This window comes from Anticarsia gemmatalis, chromosome 1 (genome assembly GCF_050436995.1).
Source record: "Anticarsia gemmatalis isolate Benzon Research Colony breed Stoneville strain chromosome 1, ilAntGemm2 primary, whole genome shotgun sequence".
NCBI lineage: Eukaryota > Metazoa > Arthropoda > Insecta > Lepidoptera > Erebidae > Anticarsia > Anticarsia gemmatalis.
Window position 1 is genome coordinate 5,778,420 of NC_134745.1, and position 23,311 is coordinate 5,801,730.

At 35.1% G+C, this 23,311-nt stretch overlaps 1 protein-coding gene across 9 annotated transcripts in view; it reads right to left on the reverse strand.

Annotated features, from left to right (window-relative positions):
- The window catches only part of LpR1 (Lipophorin receptor 1), a 178,779-nt gene that overhangs the window by 40,520 nt on the left and 114,948 nt on the right, over positions 1-23,311 (reverse strand). For 3 of the 9 annotated variants that reach the window (XM_076114740.1, XM_076114713.1, XM_076114722.1), the window contains exon 1: positions 5,859-6,012. The exons of the other annotated variants lie outside the window; for them this stretch is intronic. The gene's annotated coding sequence lies outside the window, so the exon portion shown is untranslated. Of the gene's footprint in view, positions 1-5,858; positions 6,013-23,311 lie in introns of those variants that run through there. 9 annotated transcript variants of the gene reach the window in all.

Here is a 23,311-nt window from a genome sequence, read left to right on the forward strand (position 1 = left end):
TCAGTCGACTTAAGAACGTCTAGAAAAATTGAGACCAAGTAATGGTGATCGAGTGAGAAAATTACGTTTTCGTTGTGATTTTGAATATTTTTCTCTTCTGATTTTATGAATATTGTAATTGTATAATAATGCGAATTTAAAAGTCATGGAAATGTCGTCGTTGACGGTATTTCAAATTAAACACTCAAGTTAGGGCTCTTTCAATTTAGCCGTATCGTGTCGGACCGCAGCAGTGCCGAAACGGTGCGTTTGTCGTACGGTGCACGGACGGTCATTTGTTTTCATACAAATCGCACGGTGCGGCAACAGTGCGGTGTCGGTACCGAGAACGCACGACGACAGGACGGTAACGTCGCAAGCTCCACGTGTTCATTTCGCTGTTGAATAGTGCGGTGACTAAACCTGACAGCTAATTTCATTGAATTTTCATGTTTATTATTTGCTTAAAATGGATGATATAGACGTGGAAGAATTTATAAATGAAATTGAATTATTGAGTAATTCGTAGAAACATTCTCTTGACATTCTTAAGTAATTAAAAAATTTGCTTGGGTCTTGTTTTAACCTAGGATAAAGAATATGGAAATCACCAAAATTACATGTTAATGAAAACATCGGTAGTGTTCTTTTACGGGCGCGGCGTTTTTGTTTCTGTTTGATATTTTTTAACAGGAGCACTAACAGTAATGTTTCTTCGTCAGAGTCCATGGCTACACTGCTGTCACATGAATTTAAAACAACACTAACATACAAACGCACGGCAGTCAGATACGCTTTCAATTTAGGCGTTTGGTGTCGGACGGCTAACGTACCGCAGCGGTACGGCAGCGGGCTATAACCAGCGGCACGGTTAACGTGCGGCAGCCGTACGACACGAAACGTCTAAATTGAAAGAGCCCTTATTCGGTTTTTTCTCAGTGAGCTTTTCATACTGAATTCCAAATTAAGTTACGATTGTTATTATTTTATATATATAGCTTCTATCCTGATACAATGTGTCATGATATTGCCGTAATGCTTTTTCTTAACAGAGAATATTCATCAGCTTGTAGGCCCTGTAGCAGTCTGTAAATGATAGTGAAGGTATTTTCTTATGAAAAACATATAAACTAATACGATCTATCATTTTAGGCCTTTATTTTCTAATCCCTTTGATCGTGCCCTCAAAAGCGGAAAAATACTCAAATGCGAAACGAAGGAAATTACAATCATTATTTTTTTCTACAACGTATGCGGCATTCGGAAAAAAGGTTTATGTAAAATATGGAAGATACCCTTCTCGATGTCGTATTATAACTCGATTGGAATTGTCATCGAAGGTATACGATAACTGTCTCTGAATCTGTTACAGTGCCCATAAAAACGCTTAACTTTCTTTTTGAAGTGAGAGAGAAAGGTATTAATATACATACTATTAGTCTACGCGAAGTGTTCGCTTCAACGAATGAGCTGTTTATCAAATATCACGTGTCTCAATGGATTAATTTGTGTTGGTAATTTCACTAACTAGTAATATTAATGCTAATTATCCTAATCGCGTATAAGCGGTTACGTTGAAACCGTATACAATTGGATTGTCTGTAATGTCTGCAATACAATAACTTGCTTTGAACGGTATAATTATCGATTAGGTGATATAATAATATAACAAGTAGGTAATCAGGGAAAACTAACTAGCTTGTTCAAAGCTTCTATGGAAAATTTAACAAGACTCGATATAGTTAAAATAGTATTTGTACAATAAAACAAACACACATTACCTTTTTTAATTGTTCGTACGCAACGTGCGGTCTAATTCTAAATATTCCACTAGTTAAATAAAAATTGTTTAACTGAACTAGTTCCGTATGTTATACACATAAATTTTGTACCCAAGGGCTCGTTATAATCTATATTGTTACAATTATAGAGAAAAAATAAGCGTAATATAAAAATTGATTTTTTTTTTTTAATATAAAATCTATGACCGCAGACAGTAACTTTCTATCTTATAAGGTATTTTTTAATTGATTGACATGATCTTGAAGTTTATAAAACTTAACCTTCAAAAAAATTCACTCACACTTAACCACACATTCGACGTCAAAATTTAGCTATTTCTTAAATTCCGTTTTGCCAATTTCAATCCGGAATACTAATATGAATTTCAAGTCACAGGTCAGGTGGCCACCATTCAATCCGTTTTACAGTATGCAAATCACTCATGCATCAATTTGCATACGATATTGATTGAACGTACTATCCGTTTGTGATTTTAGTTCTTTCATTAAATAATACGAACACGCTTTGTTATACAGAATAATAGCAAATCAAGTTATCCAAACAGTATTTTTTATATTAAAATAAAAGTTAAAACCTCGGACCTATCGGTTGCACAAAGTACACTTAAGCAGATTACTTAAATTTTTTCTACAGTCTATTGTTTGCAGAACAAAAGCAACAAAAACAGTTTAAAGTCAAGTGTAGTTTCTCAAAATCTCGGCTAGTCCGTGCCAATGTCAAAAGTTCAAAATACGCTGACGCTCACGACCTATCTCGTAACATTTAGGGCACACTGACGCGTAGTTAAAATATAAATAACAAAAATAAATTGCTTTACTCTTTGCGGCTTAATCCATAAGCTTGCTTCTTTTATCGCGATTAAAACGTTCAAGTTATTTGCTTTTTCAAAGCCTATTATCAATACGAACTCGTAATAAAGTATTGAATTAAAAACCCAACCGTATTTAGGTCGAGGCCTTCTAAGTCGAGAAACTACGTATGAATCTTTCCATACATATGGATTCCGGATACTGCCTTAATGGTACTTAAGCATCTATCGAATAAATATTTGCCGTAAGCTTTATACGAAAGCCGGAAAGTCGCGAAATGTCAAGGTTAAACGGCTCTGATGAGAAACTTCCTTTGACTTATGAAAATATTTTAGACAAGCCCTTAATGGCCGTTTTATCTGAGAGCATCGCATTCCCAACTTCAACTGAGGATTCTACTTTGGCTTATGTATTTAATCCTGACTTATTTACATGACATGTTTCAAGTATATGTGCTTAATGTATGTACGGAGGTGTGTAGCTTGTATGCATACATGAATACCGATATTCGTGCTCACTGTTCTCGTTGATTGATGTGTCAATCGCTACGTTTGTGGTTTGCAGTGTTCATAGAAATAATCAGAAACTAATTAAATAAAGGCAATTATTGCTATTAATAATGAGCTTGGTCATTATGTTGAACATTAGTTTATAAAGTAATCATTTGCCACATTGAAGGAATTTCTAGTTAAAATAGTGGGTCAAAATTAAACTTAGCCTAATTTGTGACTTAAAGTACAAATAGACTTTAACTGGGCAACGCAAATGATTTATGAAATACATACAGGTATTTTCATAATAAATATTTTATGAAAAAAAGCCAATCCAATTAAATTCACCACCTTTCTGTGTCACAACCGTTTGACCTCGACAAGTTATTAACAATCCAATTTATTACACGAATCCTTACAGATGTAAATTATAATATTTGCTAAGTAAACACCTAAACATGAATACGTAATAGAAATTGATTAATAAACTAAATTCCGTGTAGTTATCCAAAATCCGATTACTTGGATGGAGTTTGTCGAAATTGATTGGAATTTTGTCCTTCACGACTTAGCTCGACGCCTTTTTAAAATGAGACGCTTTCCTAAGATTTCTTGAGTTAATGTATTCTCTAGTTATTTTGCTTTCAAAACAGAACAGTAATCTTCGATTTAATAATCGAGAAATATGATCGAGTTCGCGATACTTATATAGTAATCAGGTTGACGCCTGTTATTAGCTAAGGTGAGTTATTTTCTATAATAGATTTGTACACGAGCGGTCTGACTAGACGTCACGTGACGAGGGAGTGTAAGGACGCATTAAGAAAGTTGTCGATCCAGCTTAGGCTTGCGAACGCGCACTTCATAGAAGAACTTTTCTTGTAAATAATATACATATAGTTCGTCTGATGGATTTGTAACATCGTTGTCGAAACCAATCTACTATTCTAAAATTTCTTTCTTCGTGCCTTTAATAATAAAATGTTAGACAAACTTTACAGCGCTTATCAAATTTCACAAGAATCTTTGATGTGCGCCATTTAGATAGAAGTTGAAATATAAAGTACTGTGGAGACGATTTATCTAGTCTTTAAGAGGTCCGAGTTATAATTTTTGTCACGTCGTAAACTTTAAAATAACTTCAAACTTTACCCTTTACTTTGAAGAATTCGTTAAATTACGAAAAATAACAATCTTTTTAACTTGGTATTTTTTGGTAAGAAAAGTGTTACAAAGTTGAGGAAATTTTATAAAAACCAATAATAAGGCAATTAAAATACAATTAGGTACCTCCCCAAGTTTACATTGAGATTAAGTTGTTCGCCTCTGATGTTCATTTTTAATGAGGCGTCTATGTTGGACAATATAAACATGACCAAGACCCGCAAATAGCTAACTTTTCAGAGAAGAGGGCTCTCCGCTCTTTAATTTAATACATAGAGTACACAAAAAGCGAGACGAACATAAATTAACCTTAAGACTAGAGTAATGTTTTATTTATACAGGTCCGTAACACGTGTAAATTTGGGTTGGGACTGGCCGCCAAAAATGTGAAGAGATATTTGAATAAACTGCGTACTCAATTAAGATTCGCTGTCATAAAGGGCCATTGGGTTTCGCACGCGAGTGTACTCGGTTATCATCCCAGATAGAAACTCGCTCGGGTCCGGATCGAAAGCGCGTTTTTATCGTTTTTACTCAGCGTGTGAGGCCACATTGCGCGAGTTCCCCACGAAGTAGAGTAGGACGGGAACATGGGATTCACTTCCCATAAACCCGTCCCTTGTTACGACCTGATTATTGTTTGTTTGTGTAACAAATCTCAATTAATATTCAATCTAGGTGTTCACTTTAATATGGAAAATCTGTTTATATCTTCACATTTATGTTATTGCGGTTAAATATGAGGACAGTGAATTAATCAGAATTACGTTTGCAATGTTTAAATTTTGGCGGACCATTTGATTAAAACATAAATAATTCGTCAAAGCTAACCTCCAATTACAGTTGATTTGATAGTCAAATTATTCTCTTGCAATGTTAAATCACCGCAATTTAGTGTAACAATATGTTTGTACAAACTACAAACATGATACTCCATAGCGTTTTAAAACTTGAATTACATTAACCCGAATCTATTTTGACCCCTTTCTAATTTGAATTGCCCTCGGCTGGTGCTGTAATCTTTGCTTCAATAAATTCGTATTTTCACTGCCTAATTTGTTTTTCTTTTTATTTTACTACGCGATTTTTTACATAGATTTTTATAACGACGTTGTTTCAATACCGTATTCATTTCTCTTGGAAAATTATACGGAGTTAAATTCAGCTCAATATATTCGTAACATAAGTCAGTGTATATAATATTACGAAACGTACATAAATAGATAACGATCGATTAAGGTAGCCGTTTTGCTTGAAGCAGACTGACCTAGCCGGATTTAACGTCTAGTATCAAGATATTTATCGACCAGTCTTCATAACTGTTATATTTATAATGATTCAGATTGCCCTTAGATGCACTTGAAAATGTCTATGTTTAATAGCGCTGAGATTAGAATACTTGTAGGTTATTATTTAACGCATTAATGAAACAGATCAAATTATATTTTTGTAGATTTTAGCTACAACAGAAAACTAAAAAACGAACTATTTAATGTAGTATATAGTTTAGTAAGTTGCTATGCAATTTAAGTCGATACTTCAATAACAATACAGATGAGTGACAAAAGGAACCGTAAAAATCACACCGTCACTTAAAACAATCACAACAAACCTCCGCCACAAGTTATAGAAAAGGTTGAACAGACGCTGCGTAAGTAAATAAAAATAAGAAGCTGATGCGTATTCGGTAACGAGCGAGTAACGCGAACTGGGAGGCGCGAGCGAGCGCGCCGAGCGCCGGGACTTGAATGCGGGGGCGCGAATCCACCACCAGCATCCAGCTTTTCCCTCCGCCCCCTCCCTCCCGCAGCCCGCACCTCCTACCCCCACGTCTGATAACCTGCTACTTCGGAAGTCACTAAACTCCGTCATGAATGTTACCCAGGCTCCAACACCCGACTTGTGAAAGAAAATGTGAATTTTATTGAAAAGGGGTCGATGTTGCGCCACTAACCTCTCTTTGTGTGAAAATCGATGCTTTATCGCCTATTAGGTGTTACGAAATCAACTCGTGTCGCGGTCGAGTGTCGGCATTCCTGCCTAAAGACAGTTTAAAAGTATTCAGATTGAGGAAAACAGGTTCCAAATAATAAAAAATATTCATCATTCGTGACCTAATTATGTAAAAATCCTGATGCTTTGGTATCTTGCGTTAATAAACTTCTGATTTAACCGTTTCGAAATCTTATTAATTTCTTGTGCCTTTTAAATATACCACAAGTTCTATCTCTGTAAGTTTTTTTTATTAATATTCTCAAAAAAATATCCCTACCAATGTTCAAATCCACTGACAACGAAATAACTATTTCTGAAATGTCACGACTTGTATCACAATAAAAGATAGGCTAGGAAACCCAAAGGTTATCATCAAAACAAGTAAGTAGTCCTATTTGTCTATTATTGCGTGAAACATCACAATTATTTAGAGCCATAACAAAACTAGAGTGATAGAATATAATGTACAATGTCTGGCGCTATGGAAACGAGGCCTCCGGGAGTTCTCTGCATAAATTAATTTATTCGTTACATTAATTACGTATGAATGATTCGCTTCATTTTTGTCCGCGGGGAAGTTATAAATAGGAACAAGACACGGCACTAATTAAAACATACTTTTGTAGTAACACTTTCTAAAAATCTTATATCGCGATTTTATCTACAATTCTTGGATCCCAGCTTGTATGTCAACATGTTTTCCGACCGCGCTGACTATTATACATTATTGTAGCATTATCTGTTTACCATATTATACAAAGCACAACAATATCACTCAACACATTCTTAATTGCGAAAGTTAATCCTATAATAAATTAATTATTTAATTTCCTCATAAAAGTGAGTAATAAATGTGATTATCAAAGCATACTTTGTAGTTGAATACAATGTGTTAATGTACTTACAAAGTACTGAAACAGATAGATTCAAAAGTCGGGAAATCGTATTCGGAACTAAGTTCGTAATAGTATTATAGTGATGATTCAAAGACGTTGTGAGATGAACACTGTTCTCTAGAGACGCACTCTGGCATTGTTCTGAACCACGCTCGTGACTCGGGAGTAACACGACGGTTTCAAACAGCATAATAGTAATAGTTTCTACTAATATTATAACGAGGGAAGTTTAGCTCGTTTGTGTCAGGTAAAAACTGCATATCTATTTTGTTAGGGACTTTTAGCTACTCTCTCTTTTGCAGAATGCTGAGGATTTTTAGTCAGCTAGTGTTTAGAAAAAGTATTTTTGTAGTAACTTTGTAGTTCATTAGCTGTAAAATCAGCAAAAATTTACCGACTGCATAATTAACGTAACACGTCATATGGCATGTTGAAGCACGGAGAAGATAACTCAAAAAGCTTGTATTGCGATAAGCTGCATGTTCAAGTCACAATCAAAATAATTCATGCTAAAAGATGTAAAGTAAGTAAGGAAAACAAAAACCATTTAATCACTTTGAAAAACTTGTCTTCTAGATTCTGACGCAACTTTACTTGTAAAACCAAACATCAACTGATTTGACATAATGAGTTCTTACGTCAGATTCATTCCGGTACCCTTTTCCCATAATTATTGCACTGACTGCAATCTGCAATACGGCCCGAAGCTCGGCGTAAGCGCATTTCTTACTTCAACAACGACCGGATTGCGTCAGTAAATGCGCTACCTGTCATCTCATTTCGAACTAACTTGATTTTACGATGAAAATAATATTTAAGTTTGAGAATATCTTTCGAGCAAAAAGGGATAATATATCATGTAACATACATTAATTTATTAAATCACGCCTTTCTCCTATAGGCACAGCCAAATACCAAAGAACATGAAATACCTAAAAAATAAAAAGATATTACAAAGGCAAAATAATTAGGACAGTAAATTTAAAATGTACATATTTACCCGTTAGCAACATTATAATTAGGCTTTCATCGCGTCGCGAAAAAATGTGGTATAATTTCTAATATACTACAAAATATATTTATAGGTCAACTACCTTTGAACTTGTTCAGTCTTTGTCTTGTCTTCTTTGATATTCGTGAGCTGAATATTACACGTTGCTTAAGTAAATCTACTTGACGTAAATGTTCCTCGGATGCCTTCTATTTATAAGATTATATGTATTATATTCTATGAGGGTTTACTCCTCAATTAAGCTTACACCAGACAAGTTCAACGTCATCAATTCGGTTCAATGGATTTCAATTTATGTACTGTTTAATTATTATAGTAATTTCTCGTTGTATCTCGAATTGGTTCTCGCGTAATTATCAGCTTTGAATGTTATTATGACAATGACACGTAAAATATTAAGACGTTTTTTGAATGATGGTATTTAATACAAGCACTTTTGATACATTACGATTTTAGGTTCAAATGAACATCGTCTCAATTATGTTACACGTTTTCTCAGTATATTTTTTGGAAATGATTTCAAAAACATAAAATATAATTGACCGACATTCTTACTCGATAATAATCTAACCTGGACAGTTTCATATAGCCACTGTATTATTAACAGGTCGAACCAGATGTTGATGCTCATTCTGGTTAATAAAAAACAATACTTAACAATCAATCTTAACAACAAATCTCAATTAAACCGAAAAAAGCAACAACTTCACTGTCTAAGTACAAAATAAATTAATTGTTCTTATAAAAGAAAACATCGTTACTGAACCCGCAGAAAAAGCCGCAAAGGCGTGTATAAACAAAGATATGATAAAAATGGTTATCCCTAATACCGAGAGTTTAACACGGGTGGTTGACGTTTACGATTATCCCGCACTGGTTCAGCTTAGTCGTAAAACTTCATACAAATTCAACCAATATTGACAGCTTTTATGATGCCTGTATTATGATTGAAGGTTTATTGGTTATGACAGTGGAACTGATAGGGTTTTTCACACCTGCACTTTGGATTTTTCAACTCTGAAAAAGTGGATTACTGTGATTTATAATCTTTAGTCTGTATAAACTCTATCCTAGGCTGAAGCCTAATAACTAAAAGTTTAATTTTCCGAAACAATTTTTTTTTATACACCCTTTCAAATTCTAATATTGTAAAGAAAAGTAACGCATCGATCTATGTACTTAATTACAATATTATAATAGTCCACCAAGACTAGAACATTCTATTTCTAGCCAGTCGTGGAAAAAGTAAATGGCGAATTTCCAATTTATTGTAAGGCTTCTTCGGCTGCTTAAGTAAACTTATTTCACACGTCATTTATCAAAGCCGATCGCCGCAATAGACAGGTAGTGCTAGTTTCAAGTAAGTAATAATAACTATTTACACAGGTCTTCCCACGATGTACCCATTTTCTGAGTTTGAATAGACTACTTGTTATATTTATTGTTTTATTTTAATAATATGTATAGATTAGTAATAGCTTTTTTTATCGTATGCGAACGGAAATTTAATGCGGTACTAAAACTTTTTAATTGTAGGTCACTTTCGAGACAAGAATTGAGGAAGGAATTCTCAGAAAAATATCTCGGTAACTATGTGTTACATTAGTCGTGACATGCTTGTGACAAAGAAAAATCAAAATGATAGAAATAGCATAACATAGTGTAACAGAAAGTTTCAATAGGTTGTACAATCCCATTATATTCCTCCTGATCATTATTTTAAATAATATTTAAAGCAGTCGAACAAAGGGTACTGCAACATAAAATACATTGCGTAGGTAGTGCAAATTAACGCGTAATACAAAATTCATATCAGCATACAGCTTCATTGTATCGTTGAAACTTTGTCGTAGGTCATTGTAGAGTCACTGATGCACGCATTTCCTCGATGCATTATACTAATAATACATTTTATCATTATTTTAATATTGCCTGTCCCAGTTTTGGCAAAAGACCTTCACCTGGGTTTTTTATCTATACTAATATTATAAAGCTGAAGAGTTTGTTTGTTTGTTTGTTTGAACGCGCTAATCTCAGGAACTACGGATCCTATTTTAATAATTCAGTGTTAGATCTCCCATTTATCGAGGAAGGCTATAGGCTATATATCATCACGCTACAATCAATAGGAGCTACTGATTGTAGCGTAAAAGGTTAGAAAAACGAGTAGCAGTAAAAATGTTACAAAAACGGGGACAATTTTGACCCATTCTCTCTTATGTGACGCAAGCGAAGTTGCGCGAATCAGCTAGTATGTAATTTTTTATTTATCGGTTGGGGTCAGCACGTATTAAAGCTTGTAATCGTCTTCCTTTTTTGATAAAGTATAACTTAAAAATAAAATTATTCACGGCTACGTATGATTTGGTAATTTGCTGATATAATTCTGAACTTGACTGTGTCGCGTCCTTGAAATTGCAGAGCGTATTTATGTAATGGTTGTAGAAGTCGTGTTACAGTTGATGTTTCAAGTGTTTCTAAGTCCAAAGTACGTAGATATTGCCCGTGAATAATTTATAATAGTATTATAAACAAAGCCTTACCCAGCTAAAGAGTGACATTGTAGTGCTTAAATCTTTACATAGAGATTATGTCTTAAAACGCCTAATTAACACTATTCTGAACTTTGAGCTGATTCACCTGATGGTAGTAGTAATGTGCTGACGTATTATTATTTATGGAAATCGCCTAATAAATTGTTATACACATGACAATATCAGTAACAATACGCACAACAAATTTGTATATAATTAAGTAAAACAGACGTATTCAAAACATTACGCACAAACACACAATAATATTATGAAAATACGATCAAAGTTCGATTACAGCAACTAATAAATAACAACAAAAGATATCATATAATGATAATAAGTACCGTCACAGTATATAACAAAATTATATATAACCTTTATAACGAACATCTGTCTCTACTGCGTCTAAATAAACCGGTATCTTATCGACGTCGGCGGAAAATTGCATCAGGGAAATAACTGCGAACGATATCCCCGCTAGAAATATTATTGGTACGATTTTATATCATAAATCATGTCGAGCAGTGTCCGAGGAATGTGGAAATGTGTATTTTCATCCAAAATCCTACATGAAAAAGTAATAAAACGAATGGAGTTTGTAGTACTACTAGTCTTAGACGATTTTAACATATTCTTAGTACCCCCTGAACCTAATGCGTGAAAGTCCCACATACTTTGCACATTCCATTTAGATAGACATCTCAAAATTACAACTATTTGTCATGTAAGCCACCGCTTACAATAAAATGAAAAGTAAAATTGTTATACCTACGACACGCAATTGTACCCGCACGACCCACACCCTCGAGATTTATGTCTAAAATATATTCGCTTACTCGGTTTTCATACATTTCGCAGTGACGAAATCTTTAGTGCTTGTAATTTCGATACAAATCTCGTATTTGTCTGACGCGAATGTGGTGTTTACACCTATCAAACCGAGGGTAGGTGTCAGCCGCATACGTGTAATGTCACTCCGAGCAATGAGGCTCGACGACATGACACTTGACTGACTCCCTCGTTAATTTGTAACAGAAATCCTATATCTGGCGTAAGCGAATATAAACTGCGAACCGCGATTCAAGAAACACACGAGAGGCACAATTTTGACGCACAATACCTACACTGGGTGCGGTTATTGCTCAGACTTTACATTTGAGATAAAAACGTCTAGTATGACAGTAACGCAGATTTATACTAACTAGACGTGACAGACGCAATAATATTACTGAAGGACTTTTACAAGCCTTTTTTGCTCCCTCTTGTTATTTGTGTAATTTCCTTGAAACTTCAAGATTTTTGGTGGAACAAAAACGTTTTTGTAAATGGCCTAACTATTATTTATAATGCTTTGACCGTAATCTTTAAATTGGGACAAAGGAAAAAAGAACCTTCTACCAAAAGAAATTGGATAGGGTTGCGGCTAAATAAATCCAATATTCTAGACAGTATACTTATTACCGATACGAAAATTAAAAAGGTACAAAAATAATTTGGATTCAAATAAGTGTAGGTTTATAATACGTCCTAGTAACAAGACTGTACCAAATACAACTTCGGAAAACAAAATATAAGGAACATATTTTTCCTTCCTACGGAATTTCAAGATATACTGCAGTCATGCGATTATATTGCCGATAGTCTACATATATGAAAATTAACATCGCAAATTACCCTGTTCTCAATATTCGTCGCTATAGAGGTACAACTTGATACCATTAGTGATTTGCTTCACTCTCCTAACTTAATTCTTGACGTTAATTTAATTAGAATTCCTTACAAACAGTTTTGTTTACAAAAAACAAGTAACTTTATTACTAAGTTGTTGAATTTACAATCTACAGCGGAATCTTTTACTTTTCATTGTTAGCAGATTAGTTACTTATGATTTTTTGTATAAAATAATTGCTAGTACGTGTTATACGTATCTGCTTAATGCATGATAAGTAAGCAATAACTATCTGCCTAAGCCTTGATAGCATAGAAAGTGTAAGTGTAAATAATCTCCGAGGTATATGAATGGCTTTCACCAAAGATCTATATAAAATCGCCGAGCTGTCATCTCCACATGAATCATTAATGAATGCGCTCAATGGGCGACGGGGCCGGGCCCGTCACATCCAGTATTACGCTGATATTTTAAGGACAGGCGTTGTCGGCGGCGCCGCTGGCTCCCCAAAGATTTGCTCAGACCTCCGAATAGAAGATTGAGAACTATTAAACCTCCCCATTGCACGACGTCGACTTTTATTCCCTCTGAAATATATATGCAATGCTCAAAGTTCAAACCTTAAACGGTAGATAAAACCTTAATTTTATTGCTGGCAGTGCGCTGGATAAAAGTTCTAAGCGAATTCATTGTTTGGATTGCCTTTATAACTCGGGTAGTTTATTTGAGATAGTAATTAGAATTGCTCTAAAATTATGTAGATATGAATACTAGTGCTGTCGTAATTGTATGAGTGACGTACGTACTAATAAGTAATTCGGGACACGACGCAGTTTGTGACCTATGATATCAATAATCTGTTTAAAAGTCCGGCACATCTCGCAACACGACAATCGTTTCTATTCTCAATTTCGCTTCCTCATTCGAAATTCAATAAAAGACAATCGATATCGAGCGAACGTTTTACGTTAATTAAGGTTTTCTAATAGCGCCAGAGTGCAATAACAGTAACAGTTTAATGCACTAATAGCGACAATATCTGCCGATAGCGACCCCTCCGGATACGCACGAGTCCGCACGACCCACTTACGGGACGTACCTATCTATATCTCTGTGTCTATCAAATGCGCCGGCGATAGTCGACACTCGTTCTACGAGCCTACGAGTGGACAGTTGACCGACTTTAATTCTCACTAAAACTATTAAATGCATTATGTTATACAAAGAACTGCGCAGAAAATGTATCAGCTGCTGCGTTGGCTTGAACGCATTGCGTGTTTATCGGCAACTGACTCATCGAGTTAGACTTTGCTCCTGATGTCTCCCGGGAATAATGTTACAGAAAGTACCATTTATACAATACCGGGAAGGTTGTTACAATGATAATAATGTTACTTGGCCTAAAAATAATACTGGGTCCTAAATTACTTAACTGAGACAACATCCCCTGCTCCGTATAAAATATTCCTAAGGGACGTCGCATCGAAGAGACTTCCGACGTCCACACACACAAAAAGTTGCTAAGATAAGTTTGTAAGGTCTCTAGACAGTTGGTGACACAGCCACAAATACGGAAGTTGGCTTGTGACAGTTAATAGCTAATGAAAAGCGATGCGCCACTAACGAAGACAAAACGCGGCTACAATTGAACTAGTTCTGAAAAGATTAACTCTACGTGTATCTGAGACAAGTTTCTGGAGCCAATAAATTCTTCGCAACACGCTCCCGAATGGAAATGAGTTCGAAAAAGTCGCGTCACCGCGGGAAATATTGTTTGTTTGTTGACGTGATACGGGCCCGTGGAAGTTGACAAACGTGATGAAAAAAATATTGGAAAAGTTTGCAACACGAGCTCTTAAAACGAAGCCATGTTTGAGGAGATTTAGGTGATATAGAAAAGTGTTTTGGAAGCCTTAGAGTAACGTACCTTTAATTACCTATAGGTAATAAGTATTTTCCCAATTATGGCAAATTTACATTTACAGAATAGGTAATGTAGATAACGCACATTTGGGTTTCAGGGACGACAAATTTTAAATTCTATTATCTCCTCAATCTTCCCGTAAACTTTATCTGACTAGTAGGTATGTTGAATAAACATCCACGATGTTAGCTCATTTTTTGAAAGTTAAAATGTTATTCCTTATTATTCTTAAATGATTACTATTCATCCAAAATAAATAGCTAGACAACCCTTTAGTGTTTAAAAAAGAATAACAAAAATAATTTAAATGTATAAATGAAATAAATATAATGCCCAATAGCTTGTATCTTTACGGTCAGAACTAATTCATTTTCATGTAATTTCCTTCACAAAAATTGAAAACATAAAGCGTAAAAGCCTTAAAATAGTGTTCTCCTCGTAAATTGGCCTTGTTAGCAAGATTTTTAAAGACTTTTCAACAACCCCGCCAGGTTATATCAGACAAAAGAGGGTTCACTTAGTGCCTCATAATGGTGCTCATGGACGGGCCACTGAAAGAAAATTAATTTATACGTTCGCCCGCTTAGTAGAAAAATTACAAAAGGTAATTAAACAAGACGTCCTTCTTCATTAGCTGAGCTTGGACGCCCTTTGTTGGCTCAAATGAATTTATTTGTCTCACCCTGTACTAGGTAAGTGTTTACTCATTTTAATAATGACAAACAGTTGGAAGGGATGTTTGACCTCTCGCTGTAATAAGAATCATTTACTGTTAGTGACAAAATAACTCCCTCCTTGACATGACGTTTTGGGAACGCTGTCTCGAGTGGCCATTCCTCCTCTTTTATACAATCTCGTTCAATAAGCGTCTGATCCTCTCGTGACAGCAATAACGTTTATTGTTTTAATAAGATAAAAGTGCAGCAATAAAACGGTAACGAACAAATTTATTGGTTCGCCGGTAATGATATTATTGAATGATCCTATTTGCACCGCAACCGTACGAAACAATACACATTATTATTGATTTATGAAAACTATTAATTTTTAATTACAGACATAATGCTACCATTACGGTCGGATTTATGCACGTAACTCACAATACAGAAGGGATTTTTCGATAAGTGTTCCTCGTTGCCGGGCAATAACACTGAAATATGAGACTTATGACATTTTTATCTTATTTTAGAAAACAAAGTTTCGCCTATAGTTATAATAAATCAAGACAATGGGCCATTCAGAAATATCGTTTCTGTGTACTTGACTGCTGAAATGTCAACACACTCATTTTAATTCATTAACCTTTCGTTACGTAATAAATGATTTAATTTCGACACGTTCTGGCTTAAACACTTAAGTGCTAGATAACAAAGTAATAAAATTTAATTTTGATATGAAATACTCCAGTGAGATATGGCGCTTTTAGTAGTAAAATTTTTGATTCATTGTGCAGCAATGTAAAATAGTTTAATTAATTTTAGGTTATAAACTTTAGTAACTCAAGTTATTATACATATACTGATTTAAAATGAATTGATAAGGCGTGAACCAGACTCAGATATAATTGAACAAACAAAGCATGAGTCCCATTGAAACAATTGCAAGTGAAAGAGCGGCAAAATAATACGCGTTTGTCTTCTAAGTTGTACAGTTTTATTTGGCGACGCCAGTGAACGGGGCGTTTGCAGGCACGCCCGTGGCTTCGCCGACACTAACACTTTTGTTCGAGCTCGTGCCTCGTACCGCGAACAACAGACATGTGAATTGAACAAGATCTTACTGTACAGTTGGTAATATAAATGCGGAGTTGTCGTCTAAAAGACCCCATTTAGGAAAGACGTGCAGAATATAGTGTACGAGTAGTGACAGGTCTCTAAGCACATCGCTAAGAGCACAATGGCAGTATGGCAACATTTTTCCTTCAGTCGACTTATACATCACGCGAAGTTAAGAAGATAAATTGTACGTACATTTCCAGTCTTTTGTGAAGAGATTTAAAATTTTATATAAATCCTTTCATACTTGTATTCGAGTAGAGATTTTACAGAAATGTAGTCGCGTCCCTTGAAAAAATGCACGTGCATTATTTATTTTTAGTCCTTTTGCTTGATAACTTATGACTTATAAGACAATTTATCAAAAATGTTACATAATTTATTGATGCATAGATTTGGTGTGCGCCATTATTCATTTTGTTTGTTTATGACAAAAACTACATTCAGAAATGCTGTCCATCTTTGTATCACTTACGCCTACACTCGATCACCCACCTCGTGTCGGGCGTCAACCTCCTACTAAGTACCTGTCACAAAAGAAATTAGGATAAACAAACTTGAACAACGATAGATTCGTACAATGTTAAAACAACACAGCTATTTTTCGTAAATCAACCGAAGCCTTTCCAAGATCCGAAAATATCCTTTGAAAGTAAATGTCAATTCATAATTGAACTAGCAACTGGGGCCGTGTGATCAATTATGGTCAATGAATAAAATCGTTTTAAGACTGTAAATAGTAACGAAAAATTCAAGGAAAAGCTTTTGGTCTTTCGATTGATGTTAAACTCAAATGATAGAGCGAAAGTGGGTAGTGTAATCGACCTAAGGAGACATGAAGATAATCGTTGAGCCATTTGTACTAGAAACAAGAAAATAAAACAGGATTCTTGTTTATGTCCACTTGTGTAGAGACCACTCAAACCACTGGGCACCGACCTAGTTTGGGTGGAATTTCGAATTTGTTATTTCACAAACTCATCTTTTTATTTTTTAAGAGTAGGCCTTCGCTTGTTAGCGAAAAATGTTTGGTATATTTTTTTCATGTCTCTGCTTGATGTTATAAAATATTAACTTTTAGGTTTTCATATTTAGAGTAAGATTTTCGTCTCATATTCATAGAGATTTGACTTTGAAAATGAATACTTGTAGGTATATTCGTAAACATATAAAATATGGACGGGATAGAGACGAGCAAGTTATAAATTAAAGTTTCTCTAACTGATATACATATTTGTTCCGTTAAATATATTTCTGGAATCATATCACTTCGCACAGCGTTGCTTGTTAGTTTGATTATCTGTATGTAGGTAGCCTACGTTGGCGTTGTTTAATATTTTTTTTAATTAATCGCCAACAAAAATTAAGTTTACCTAGCTACATAAACTGTACAAAATTTCCAGACGTGATCAAATTTTAAAAAACAAACTTTTACCGAGAGTTAATAAGCTCGTAATTTTATAGTTCTTGAGAAGTTCAATATGCTAAAGTATTTAAATTCTAGACAAATTTATAAACCGCTGTATCGTAATCGTAGTCTGAAACTTGTTTTAATGGCAACGCTTCGTCTCGTTTTCCCAAAACGTAATGTAGTCGACTGAAGCAAATTACAATTGAAAATTAAATTAGTTATTGTATTACTCTTTTAAAAAGGCCTCTTAAAGAATAATTCGTGGGTGTCAGTCGTTAGACATTTTTCGGAAAAATTTAACCTTTAAGTTGAAAATAAAATAATTTTGTAAGACAAATTTCTATTAGCTACCAAATTGTCTTGATTACCTATCCTTAGATTTAAAGAGTTTTGAAAAACAAAAGTCCGGCTATTTCCATAAAAAAATATTTGCACATAAATTACAAGCACCGTCGTTATGAAATGATAGACTGCCAATTTTATTCTTGTCAACAATATACTTAATACAAATTATACATCAGAATTCACGGATTTTAATAACAAAAAGGAAAATAAAAATGTAGACAATTCTTTAGCAGCTCGCGATAAAATGTCACGCTTATCAAAATATATTAAAACAGAGTTTCGGGACGCTCGTACAGATATTGGACTAACCCTTAGTAGTATCGTCACGCACCCACACTAACAAGCAAAACTTTTAATCGAAGCGCCGATGTACAATCGTGAAACTCCAGCTACCCATATAAATTCTAATATTTATAATAATGGTAAATACAAGTATAATGAAAACAAAGGGAAGAAAAGTTTCATTAGCGCCGGGAGGACAGCGGGGATAAATATGAAATAAACGTTCATAGAGCGCGGATTAGGACGCGGGGCGGTGGAATGGGGGATTAGACAGGGCACCATCAGATTGTGTGTATCGTTCACGCCCAGTTGCGGGGAAATGTTTAATTTTGCGTGAAGAGTCAGCCACATACTCCGTGCCGTAGTGCTGTGATTCACAGACGTCTGCACCACCACTGACTAATGGCTCACTATTATTAAAGCGAGTGTACGAAGCTGTCTGGCATATGCTAGTGAGTTCTGATGCTTAATGGATATTCAATTTAGCTCTTGGCATAACGTCACTGACTCGTTCTCAAGAAAGGTTTTTTACATTATATATTTATCATGCTGTCTCTTTGTGAATAAATTGTATAAGTCGGCAAATATCTGACGGACAACTAGTATTTATAGATATTATTGTTGTTTTGTTTATTTGCTATCAACATTTCACCTTTTTAACTGAGTTATGGGTGTTAAACATCAATCAAGCACTATCTTTGATTTATTATACAAAGAAACGAGTTGAACATTCGCATAAATCTTAAATTGAATTACTTATAGAATTTTTTGACGGAAGGGTTTTGATATAAGGAAGTTAGAAAAATAAGGGTATTAGAAATTGTTTGATGTCGGACCCCTGATATACAAGTCATGTGTAAGATGGGCGGTCATGCAAACTGGAGCCCTTTATTTATTGTCACTTTGTCAAACACTTGAAACTTTTCGGGGTCTGATTAACACAAATATAATAGTATGACACCGTCGCCGTGTTTGTATAATTAAGTGGTGTTGTTTATGTTCGAGATAATTTATTTCGGCTCGTAATTCTACACGAGATACGCTGGCTTAGCCCGCGCCGTGATGTAAGCCCTAACACCTACATAATAATGTAATTGTTGCCCTGTACCTAAATGTTTCAACGAGTACCTAAAATACGCGCGTGACGGTTTTAACTTAAATGTCTGGTGGATAAGGCGAGCTTAAAAATATAATAATATTCACACAACAGCTATCCTTCGTGTATTGCAAAAGCGCTGAAATATAAACTTAAAACTAAAAGTCACCTATGATTTCTGTCATTACCAACATAAATTAATTGCAGGTTGGGCAAAGTGTAGTAATGCGTCGGTTAAGTATCGACACTTAATGTAAAATAAAAATTGCTTTTGAGATACTTATATACTTTTGCAGCTATATTGACGTGTGCGATGTAAGGAGCCGTTCTTATTTTATTACCCTATTCATAGCCACATTACAATAAAACCGACGATCGTTAACACGTTTATTTATAAGAACCATTTGTATTAAAGAAAACAATGTAATGTGGACGTGTAGAGACTACAAAAACATACCTTTTTAGAAATAAAAACGTTGAAACAAATTCTCGGATCGGAGTGAAATTGGCCCCTAAACAGGTCCAATTTCACAGTGACGACGCTAATCTCACCCGAGCAGCTCGACTTTCATTAGCATTTGTGTAATTTCATCAGTGGATCTCCGTGTGCCGGGGGCGCAGCACCCGCCCAGTCGAGTTCTGTCCCCGCTTCATTTGTCTCCAATCCCGTTCGTAACTAGCCAACTCTAAATTCTTTGCCAGATGTTTTATGCTAATTGAATTGAATTTTCTCGATGTAGACTAGCTTTTGTGTGGCAGCTGATTACTTCATAACATTATTCTGGAACGAACAAAGTCCGTATACTGATAGAGAACTAGATAGTATCTTGTTTAGTATCTTTCAAAGGCTAGGTCCATTAAATCAGGTGATAGTCAAGGTTCGCAAGATTTGTAATGAAAGAGCTTTCAATAAACTTTATATCTGCCATATTTTACTTGACTCAACTAAGGTTACTTACCCCCAGTTTTTGTGGTAAATTTAGCAGTAGTTTATCTATTTAATAGCGTTTAAAATCATATAAAAAAACGCTAATGGATAGACAAACTACCGTTAAAATTACTTAGAAACCGAGGGTTAGTACTTTTATACGCTTATATATAAGTTCAAAGCAAGATAGCTTAGACATAAGTAGATTTGTGTGTAAAACGCTGCAACCGTCTCAAAATCACTTTGAGGGAAATGAAATAAACCCACTTCAAAGTCAGTTACTTAACATTTTCCAGCCTAACGCGTGTTGTTGTTGACTGCGGCTAATGAGAAAATAATAAAATTTGTTTTATAAATTACGAGGCATGTAGTTCAAAACTTCCAAACGTTGGTTAAGTGCTGTTGTTTTACGTACATAGTTGATTTCCAATTAGGATCCAAAAACTTGTCTCGTATTTCATGTAACTGAGTCATTTACAAAATGTCGCGGTCGCTAACGGTTCCAAACTTACGCCTATTAATGAATTCAAAACAATAAAGAGAATCGAATAAAAAGTTATTATTTACTTGGCGAATTCGGCGGTTGTTAGACAAGCAACGTCAATTTATGAAAACGACAGTTTGGTTATGATTTGATTAATTTAGTAAATAAAAACTTTGTAGGGCCAACGAATTATGGCAATTAGGATACTGAAGTTGTTTGTACAGTGAAAAGGCTGCTGATTTAACGATTATTATCTGAGTTAGGGTCTCGGTTTCATGGAGTTACTTAGGGTAGGGACAGGAATACGAACACGTCTCACTTACATAAGTTGGTCCCAACTTGCACAGAATGGAAGCTTTATGCGAGTTCCTGACAGGCAGTTTGAAGCCGGAGGCAGGCCGCATTGAATAGTCATCTGGAGCAATTTGCCGTCCAAAGGACTCCCGTGGGCCTCTGTATGACCGACCCTCGATCCAACGTTAGGAAAAGTGAAGTGTGCTTTCACATGACGTCAGTTATTAGGATTTGGAAATTGTACCCTCACGTACCATTAGGCATCGTGAAAAACGGCTTATTTAAATAATATTGCGGATAATGTTAAGAATAAGCTTACGTAAAGCTGTTTAGGGTAAATGAGTTAGAAAATATTAAAATGATTTGTGTAGATTTATAAAATAGGAACATGAAAACGTAAATATTTTCGATAAGTATTATGTTTTTATAAGAAACCGTATGATTGATCGATATCAAAAACAATTATTGTTTCTCAGTTAAAATCTCGATCAGAAATAAATTGTTTACAACTTCTTACGTAATACAATTTGCAATTTTTTTTATACACGTCTAGCTTGTCTTGTACAAACTGCATTTGTAGCAAGGAAGGTCAGCGGGTTTACGACAATTGGTTCCTATTAAGGGCTCTCTCTTTCGTAATATTGGATCAGATCCGTCACTTATCTTGAGTGGTGTTCGCTGTAGACTATGGTGATGACGTGGCGCTTGCCTACTGCATGTAGGCCATGATGATACTGTATAACTAGGTACAATGTATTAGTGTCTATATTGAGGCTACGATTTTTAAAACGATTATTTAGCTCCAATTGCACAAAACCTGCAAAAAATATTGCATAAACTAGATAGGTTTTTGCAAAACCTTGAACAAAAAATAAGATACGGAAAATATTTTTGGCGACCGTAAACAGCATGTGCGAAATACATTAAAAAGAAATTCAAACCAAGTTTGCATTAAAACGCCTGTGGGTTGGCCACTAAACGGGGGTAGTTACGGGTCAGCTTCGAAAGCAAATTAACACAGATATACTAGATGCTTTGCGGCAAGTGGCTACTATAAGCAGAGCTCTTAGCCCGGTTCCTAGTTTTTGTCATTCGTTCCACTACCGAGCAAGAGGTCCGAGTGTTTCTACCTGTTAAAATGAGAGAAAAGATAAACTGCACTGGGTAAGGGAGCTCTTCCTAAGTTGTATCGTTGTATTTTGGTAGCGAAAAAAATCGAAGCCAAGTTACAGGCAGTTTGGGCCCAGTTCAACGGCTCAAAGCTTTACACTTCCAATTTGAAAGCCTTTTGTTTATTTTATTGAAGTGGTGTTTTTTCAGTACTAGAATTCGCGTGGAAACAACGCTGCTTTTTCCGAAATTCTGAAATGTAGATAATACCTATTGTTTTCACGTTTATGGCCGTTTCGGTTTGGAATAAGTAGGGTAATATCTATGAACGCTATTTTAGTACACCGTACTTATTGACTCCACGTAATATAGAAACGCAATGTGTTTACCGAAATCAGAAGGAACTTCTATTAGTACCGTTTAAAATAACACATACATATATTATTTATTTTATTAAAATAAAAAAATATTCCTACAATTAGAGAGTATAGATTAGACCGGACGGAATATTATGAAAAAGCTTTCGGTGTAGTTGCAATTAATGAAATTGATGCTAGTGGAAAACCTGATACTCTATTTTCACTGACTCTTTAATTTATAAATGAAAATATTGGCAAATAAATGCTTAAATAAATTATTTTAGCGGCCAAAGTGGATGACGGCATTACCTCGAGTTGATTAATCCCGCAAAACAAAAACTGATTGGAGCAAAAAAAGCGGGAAGCCTCCCGCCGCTTGGCGTTGCTAGTTAAATGTAATATTAATTAAGTTACCGCCGGATTAAGTTCGTGTAATAAATAATAATGTTGCATTGATATGTTTAAACATCATTTGCATTATTGAATACACTTTTAACACTGAAATCATTAGCACAATCGGCAAATCGATACGTTGTTCCTATTTAAGTAATACCGTAACAGTATTTTAAGTTTGTGCACTTCGATATTGGTTGTGCTACATAAGGCGAGGCAGTTCGCAAAGTTTAGCCTAATCCAGAAGCTCCCGTGCACCGAGTGGCCGAAATATCACTTTACAACTTTAATACTGCACACGGCGGGCAAATTATAAAACTGGGCATTAATTATAAAGTTTGAGACACAAAGTTTGCACTGCAGTGTAATGTTGTCTTGTTAACGTGCCGGTGCATAAATACCGACGTTAACACTGGCCATTAACGCTTTGCGAACACCCTTATTTTTATTACCAACAGGTAATAAGAAGAAACTGCATATTTAAAATTAATGTGGATACTTTTACCGGACAATTTTTGTTCTTCCCCCTCTCTTTTGTTGTTTTGTTCCGGGATACGC